Genomic DNA, 8,941 nt, shown 5'->3' with positions numbered 1-8,941 from the left:
AAATGTCAGATACCAACAAGATTACAGCCAGGGTGTCCTTACTAACCTTTTAATGCATAGGTGGAGAACCTATGACACTGAGATTTTCAGCTTTCATTATCCTTGATCATTGGTCAGGACTGGTGAGATTTGGAATCAATTAGCTTCTGAAAGGCTGCATCATGTCTTCATGCCATAAATTTGTAAATGGCATGAAGCCAGGAAATCTGAAGGATTACCACCACATCTATCTGTCTAGATCCTAAGATCATATCCTAGCTTTGATCCAGGTACTGTGTTAAATGAGGTTTAACAGGTGACCACTAAAAAGATGATAGTAACATTTTGATAATAAGCCCAGAGACATATGGCACCCATATCCTGGTCTTTTTGATGCCAAGTTGAGACCTTTATATTTTTCCATTCATTTCTATCCTGGTATCTTTAGTGCTTTCACTTCTCTGAATTAATGTTTTGCTGGGGAAGGGATGTACATTTCAGATTTACATTCTGATTGGCATTATCCTCTTTGATTTTCCACTTGTTTTTATCTTCTGTTATTAACTTCTCAGGTGAGGCCTGTTCCTGGACAGTATAGCAATATTGCAAGTAAATAAATTACAAAACAGGCTCCTTTATTACTTCCTAAGAACTACAGATTCCTAATTTCCTCCCTTGCACACTGAGGGAAGAAACATAGAATTAGCTCAAAAGCTGCAGCATTAAGAGAGGCCTTGCCTGTGTCTTGAGGAGGAAAGAGAAACTAATCCAAAAAGTCACAATGTTCGAAATCACGGTAACCGTGAGTGGACCTCCTCCTAGTTGCTAGTTGTTGTTGCTGTTTGCCTCCAAATCATTTTGTTATTATTATTTATGGCAACTCTAGGATGAATCTATCATAGGGTTTTCTTGGCGAGTTTCTTCACTGGATGTTTGCCATTGCAATCCTCTGAGGCCGAGGAAGTGTGACTTGCCCAAGGTCACCCAGTGGTTTTCTATGGTTACACAGGGAATTGAACCCTGATCTCCAGAGTGGTAATACAACACTCAAACCACTACACCACATATCCCCTGGGCCAGAGTCAGACAGTGGATGAGTGAGCAAGGAAACACCTTTTTTCTACCATCACTATCACCATACTTCCTGTCCCCATCACTGTCACCATACACCATAAACCAGAGTTCAGGAAAGTTAGTTTTTGGACTACAGGTGAGTGGGACACAGCTGGTGTTAGAACAACTGGTTACTTATTCACATATTCTCCAACATTTCAGAGACAAAATTATGTGACCCGGCAACATCAGAATGTGAGGAAGATGGCAAAAGTTATTAATGAGGAAGAACAGATCAGAGGCTGCAGCAGTTTGCTTTTACCTGAGCCTACTGAGATGGACAGGATTCTGCCCCTTTGTCTCCTCTCCTCCCTGCTGAGTGAATAGAAAGCAAACTATTTTTGTACTCTGAACTTATTTTTGCAGCGACTGAAATAAGCTGAGGACACATGGGACACATAGGAGGAGAGTGAATCTAGGGCCGCATTCCCACTACAAAATAACCCGGTGTGGAAACTGGATTATTTTGTAATCAAATCTCTCCGGAGCTGTTTACTCCCCTTTTACTCCCGTTTGTCATTCACACTTAAGGGGGAAGAGGAAACATGCCTGCTACGGAGAGAAGAAGAGGAAGAGGAGGAAAAAGAAGGCAAACTCCTGAACAGACCTTGCCAAGAAAACCCCACAACAAATTTGCTCACTTCAAATAGACAAACTTGAAGGCTGGCGGCGTGATGGGAAGGCTTGGGCCTCAGTGGCTCCTCTTCCTCCACCTCATCCAAATGGGCTGCCCACCAGTGTGCCCCTCGCCTCGCCACTGCTCGCTGGAACCCTCCGGGGGACCCTCTAAGTCCATGACAGCAACGGCAACGATGGCAGCGACGGCAGCGGTGGTGCTCTGTCTCCCTCTCCTCCTCCTTCCTCTGCCAGTTCTCTTGCAAGCCAGCCTGGGGCCTCCTTGCCCTGGCCCCGCTTCAGCCTAAGAGATCACATCCAAAGGAAGAGGAGGAGGAGAAAGGCAGCAGGGAGAGAGGGAGGAGAGGAGCCAGGAAGAGACCCCCGGTGGAGCGGGCAAGGCTGAGCCAGCTGAGCAGCCCTGGTTTGTCTGAGTCGGCCACCAGGCTAGAGAGGTCCTGCAGCCAGCTCTCTCCCTCTGCACTGCTGTCATGGACCACAGCAGCCCCAAAGCCGGGTTCTTAAAAGAATGGCCCTGCTCAGGGCTTGCGAATGTGAATGATATCCCTCATTCCCATTCCCCTGAATTGATTTTCCCCCCAAAAGAACCACCAAAAAATAATGTTTAAAAAAACCTTTTTTTTATTTGTCTTCCTTTAATGCAAATCCAACTGAATACAGTCGTATCTGAAATGGTTCACAGTGTGAACCACACACATATAAATCGATCAGGAAATCAATTTATTCTGTAGTGGGAATGAGCCCTAGGACACTTTTAAAGCAACAAAAAAGCGGGACAGTGGAGGATTAATTGGGACTAACAAATCAGTACAGTTGTGGGGTATGCACTCATTCATCCAATTTTTATTAGAATTTCAGTCCAATTCCTTCAGTGTATGCTAGGGAATACTGAGTTCTAGTGTTATGGGAGGGAGGAGCTAAAGGAATCTATTAACTTGATTTTACATATATGTAATTTTGCCTCAAAAGACAGATCATAGAATCATAGAATCATAGAGTTGGAAGAGACCGCACGGGCCATCCAGTCCAACCCCCTGCCATGCAGGAAATCCAAATCAAAGCATCCCCAGCAGATGGCCATCTAGTCTCTGCTTAAAGACCTCCAAGGAAGGAGACTCCACTACACTCCGAGGGAGTGTGTTCCACTGTCGAACAGCCCTTACTGTCAGGAAGTTCCTCCTAATGTTCAGGTGGAATCTCTTTTCCTGTAGCTTGCATCCATTGTTCCGGGTCCTGTTCTCTGGCGCAGCAGAAAACAAGCTTGCTCCCTCCTCAATATGACATCCTTTCAAATATTTAAACAGGGCTATCATATCACCTCTTAACCTTCTCCAGGCTAAACATCCCCAGCTCCCTGAGTCGTTCCTCATAGGATTTCATGGTTTCCAGACCTTTCACCATTTTAGTCGCCCTCCTCTGGACACGCTCCAGTTTCTCAATATCCTTTTTGAATTGTGGTGCCCAGAACTGGACACAATATTCCAGGTGGGACCTGACCAGAGCAGCACAAATTCCCCCTTGCGGTCTACGTTTCGTAGTTTTATGTTGCTGGAATGCAATGGAACCCTGTTCGTGAATGGGGAAGATGTGCCCCTTTTTTTTGAAATTTGAAAAATCTATCAAGTCTGAGTGTTTTAATGTTTTTACTTAAAAAGATGCATGCTTCAGATGATGAGCCATACTTCAGGGGCAAAGAAAATGGCTACCATGCCAAATCCTGAAGCCTGGCTCAGATCTCAGGTAGCAAAGCTGGAAAAAGTATTTGACCCAAAGACTTTGGCTGCATCCACACTGAAAAATTAATGCATTTTGACACCACTTTAACTGCCATAGCTCATTGCTATGGAGTTCTGGGATTTGTAGTTTTATGAGAAATGTAGCATTCTGTGTCAGAGATAGGGTTGCCATAAGTAAAGACCTCCAAACCAGGACAAATGTAGGACAACTTATCAAAATGTAGGAGTTTTTTTTTAAAGTCCTACATTTTGATATGTAGGCCTCACCAGGGCCCGGGAGGGAGCGTCTCTGTGGACGGAGCTCTGACCACAGAGAGCCCTCCCAGGCCGCAGCGAGGCCTTAGAGGACCCCGCGGCCGGAGCTCTGGCCATGGAACCGCCTCCAAGGCCTCGCCGGGGCCTGGGAGGGCTCTCCGCGGTCCGAGCTCCAGCCTTGGACGACCCCGCGGCCAGAGCTCGGACCACGGAGAGCCCTCTCAGGCCTCAACGAGGCCTTGGAGCACCCTGCGGCCGGAGCTCTGGCCGTGGAGCCGCCTCCAAGGCCTCACCAGGGCCCGGGAGGGAGCATCTCCACGGCTGGAGCTCCGACTGCAAAGAGCCCTCTCAGGCCTCAGCGAGGCCTTGGAGCACCCCGCGGCCGGAGCTCAGACCACGGAGAGCCCTCCAGGCCTCAGCAAGGACTTGGAGGACCCTGCAGCCACAAAGAAGGCACGCGTGGGGGCGGAGGTGGCCGCGGGCGGGGCAGTCCCAGTTTTGGCGCGAAACCGGACTGGGAACGGGCCGGCACCGCCAAAAGCAGGATTGCCCCGTCTACAGGCGGGATATGGCATCCCTAGTCAGAGAGCTCTGGTGCAAATCCCAAAATTTCATAGTATGGAGCCATGACAGATCAAATGGTGTCAATTTGCATTAATTCTGCAGTGTGGCAGCAGCCTTTGCGAAATCACTGCCAGTTAGAATAGATCAGGGGTCGGCAACCTGTGGCCCGTGGGCCGGATCCGGCCCGCCAAGGCCGTCCTGCCGGCCCCTGCGCAGTCCTGCCGCAGATTGCCGCCGATTTCCCCCGTTTTCGCGCCGCTCCGGCCGCCATTTTGTTTTTCGAAATGGCAGCCGAAGTCTCGCATGACCTCAGGATGGCAAAGGTCACACGAGACTTCGGCCGCCATTTTGAAAAACAAAATGGCGGCACCCACCTAGGAGGCCCGGTGCAGCTCCTGGAGCACTCCAACAGGGCTCCAGGGGCTGCAGTGGGCCTGCAGCAGGCTCCACCTTGCCCTCCGCCCTCCTCCTCCTCCTCCCTAAGAGCAGGGAAAGGAGGAGAGGCAGAAGGATTGCAGAGCCAGGGAGAAAGGGAGCCAGAGCGGCAGCTGCAGCCACAGCAAGGTGAGAGGTTGGTAAGGTTCATTGGGGGAGGAGGTGAGCTGAAGTAAAAACAGTTGAAGAAGAAAAAAGTTGAAAAAAGTAAAAAAAGTTGACACAGTGTGCATGCTTGCTGCAGTTTATTTTCAATTGCATTTTAGTAATTTCCTTGCTTGTAACTTTATTAATATTATTATTATTACTACTTGCCCTGGGTGTTCTTTCTGCAAAATGCCCTCTCAATGAGAAAGAGGAGGAGGAGGAGGAGGATGAGAAAGAGGGGGAGGAGGTGGAAAGGTGAGTCATTTCAGGTCTGCCTTGGGTTTTTTCCATTAATTTTTAAAAATATATAACACTTATTTTTGTTTTTTTATTTCATTATTTTTATTATTGCTTTTTATTTCATTTCATTATTTTTATTATTTATGAAGGTGAGACAGTGTGACTTTACAAAGTGCTGTAACAAAGGTCTGCTGTAACAATGATAGTGGTGGTGGTGGTGATGATGATGATGATGATGATGCTTCGGTGGAAGCTCCACCCCCAGTGTGTGGCTCCGCCCCTGGAGGGTGGAAGCTCCACCCTGGCATGTGGCTCCGCCCCCAGAAGGTGGAAGCTCCACCCCTGGCATGTGGCTCCGCCCCTGGAGGGTGGAAGCTCCACCCCCCGGCTTCGGCCCCCCAGTTGTCTGAGGGACAGCAACCTGGCCCCCGGCTCAAAAAGGTTGCCTACCCCTGGAATAGATAGTACTGCTCTAGAAAGGGATCAGTGTTGTGGACACAGTACAAAGAAGGTTTCTTTTTAATACATTGCTGTCATTGTTGTTTGTTGTTGTTGTTATCCACTCTCGAGTCAATCGACCCATGGTGACCCTGTAGATGAAACCTCTCCAAGACTCCCTATGTTCCACTGCTCTGCTCAGGTCCTGCAAATTCATACTCATGACCGCCTTAATAGAGTCCATCCATCTAGCATGTGGCCTTCCTCCTTTCTGCTTCCCTCCATCTTTCCTAGCATTATTGTTTTTTCCAGAGAGTCATGCCTCCTCATGATGTGGACAAAGTACAACAGCCTCAGTCTAGTCATCTTGGCTTCCAGAGAGATTTCTGGTTTGATATGTTCTAGGACCCATTTGTTTGACTTCTTGGCTATCCATGGGAACCTCAGCACTCTTCTCCAGCACAACATCTCAAATGAATTAATTCTATTCCTATGCACTTTCTTAACTGTCTAGCTCTCACATCCATACATGGTTAAAGGGAATACAATGGCTTGTATGATTCTAACTTTCGTGCTCAGTTGTATGTCTTTACATTTTAGGATATTTTCTACTTCTCTCATAGCTGCCCTCCTCATTCTTAGTTTTCTTATGATTTCTTGACTGTAGTCCCCACTCTAATCAATATTTGATCTCAGGTATGAACATTCTTATTTCTATTTCCTCATTGTCTAGGTTGAAGCTGTGTAAATTTTATGTTGTCATTATTTTTGTTTTCTTTATATTCAACAATAAGCCTGCCTTTGCACTTTCCTCCTTGATCTTCCTTAGTAGTTGTTCCAAGTCTATGAAATTTTCAGCTAGTAGTATGGTGTCATCTGCGTATCGTAGATTGTTGATATTCCTTTCTCCTATTTCCACTCCTCCTTCTTCTGTCTCCAGTCCTGCTTTTCGTATAATATGTTCTGCATACAAGTTGAACAGATAGGATGAGAGGATGCAGCCTTGTCTGACCCCTTTGCCAATTGGGAACCATTCTGTTTCTCCATGTTCTGTCCTGACAGTGGCCTCCTGTCCTGAGTAAAGATTCCTCATTAGGACTATCAGATGTGTTGGCACTCCCATTTCTTTAAGTGCATTTGATAGTCTTTCATGATCTATGCAGTCAAAGGTCTTGCTGTAGCCTATAAAGCATATGCTGATTTTCTTTTGGAATTCCTTAGTGAGTTCCATTAGCCACCATATGTTTGCAATGTGGTCCCTAGTGTCTCTTCCTTTCCTGAATCCTGCTTACACCTCTGCAATTTCTCTCTCCATGTATGGTTGGAGTCTATGTTGCAGAATTTTGAGCATGATTTTGCTTGCATGACAGATTAGAGCCATAGTCCTATAGTTGCTGCAGTCTTTTGTATCTCCTTTTTTGTGGATGGGGATGTATACTGATCATTTCCAATCTGTTGGCCATTGTTTTGTTTTCCGTATCTGTTGCCATATGTTGGTTAGCACTGGTGTTGATTCTGTTAGTGTGTATTGAAGCAATTTGATTGGAATATCATCTGTTCCTGGTGATTTATTTTTCCCATTTCTCTAACTCCAGCTTCCACCTCTGTTTTTAGAATTTGGGATTCATCTTCATATGACTCTTCCATCCATATGTCCTTCATTTTGTTATCCCTTTTATATAGCTCTTCTGTGTACTGCATCCAGCATCTTTTTATTCCTTCCTGATCTTGAATTATGTTGTTTTTATTGTCATGGTCCTTGGTTTGAATTTCCCTTTGTTTTCCAGATCTTTTGGAATAGGTCTCTTGTTCTTCCCTTTTTCTTGCTGTCTTCTATCTCTCTGTATTGATCATTGTAATATTTGTCTTTATCTATTTGCACCATTCATTGAACTGTAGCATTCATGGTTCTGAGTTTGTTCCTGTCTCCCTTTTGTTTTGCTTCTCTTCTTTCTTTTACTGCTTGTAGCACTTTATCTGACATCCATAGTTTCTTCTAGAGGCTAGATGGCTATCTGTCGGGGATGCTTTGATATGGTTTCCTGCATGGCAGGGGGTTGGACTGGATGGCCCGTGAGGCCTCTTCCAACTCTATGATTCTATGATTCTCTTTCATTTTGACTACTGTAAGTGTCTGTTGGCCTTCTTCTTTTATTATGCCCCTGGATGCTGACCATAGTTCTTTTGGTTCCCAGTGTATTGTGCTTAGTAGTTCAAATTTGTTCCTTATATTAGCAATAAATTCTGTTGAAATATTGTTTAAATCAAATTTTGGTATGATGACTGGTTTTGTTCTGTACTTAAGTTTTACCCTTATTTTTGAAATAGGTAATTCATGGTCTATGCCAAAGTCAGTACCCAGTCTAGTCTCAGCCACCAAAATGGTGACCAAAACTGTCATTAGAAAGTTTAAAACAGAAGCTACAACAGATGTAAGACAGAATAACCACAGATTAAATTGTAGAGAGATCTTGTAGCACCTTTGAGACTAACTGAAAGAAAGAACCTGGCAGCATGAGCTTCCATAGACTTCAGTCTACTTCCTCAGATGCATTTAGTGGTGTGCCTTTAATCTCAAAGGTGCTACAAGATCGCTCTATGTACTGATTCTACAGACTAACATAGCTATACCTTTGAATTTCAAAGCATACATTGTGTATTATACTGTGGCATAATTTAATTGTGATAGGCCAGGATTGCACAGAAATCTGGAGAATGCAGCCTTGCAATGCATAGAGATAGGACTGGGATTTAAAAAATAAATAAATACAACTTTAAGTTCATATTCTTTCTTTTTTTTTTTTCTTTCAGGAATGAGAGAACACTGCAGAACAATGATTCTTGATTACATGCTGAGAGGTAAGTCTTTAAAGGCTTATTAAAATAGTGTCCATACACAGTTTAACTGCTGTTTTCTGAAGCTGTTGCTTCTGTTGTTGTGTAAACCTCTGTTATGCATGAGTTTGAGCACGTCTGCTGGGTATATAAATTTTCATTTCTATTCTTAGCTGCACAAATAAGAAATTTTCATTTTTTTAAATTTCTTTCTTGAATTTGTTCCTCGCCTTTCCCCTGGGATGGGATCTAATGTGGCTTATAAAACGTGAATTTAAAAATTTTTCTCGCCATTGAGCAATGTTACTTGATCTATGCATTTTTCCAATGATTTTTCACATTTGGGGATGTTTTCATGAAAGTTTTGCAAAAATTAGCTTTTTTTCACAAGTACATTTTATGCAAAATGCTATTTTTTACCATTCCTACTGCTGATGAAAAATCTGTTTTCACTTTCACATAGGAGTAAAAAAAATATTGTGGCAGTTGTCAAATCCACCCCCGCCCCCACCCCTGCTGCAAAGGATTGAGATACCTATAGTTTTTTGTGGGGGTTTTGAGGG

This window comes from Sceloporus occidentalis, unplaced genomic scaffold (genome assembly GCF_023333645.1).
Source record: "Sceloporus occidentalis isolate IW3139 unplaced genomic scaffold, rSceOcc1.0.p SCAF_3, whole genome shotgun sequence".
In the NCBI taxonomy this organism is placed as follows: Eukaryota; Metazoa; Chordata; class Lepidosauria; order Squamata; family Phrynosomatidae; genus Sceloporus; species Sceloporus occidentalis.
The sequence above is the reverse complement of the archived record's forward strand: the minus strand, read 5'-3'. Positions refer to the sequence as shown.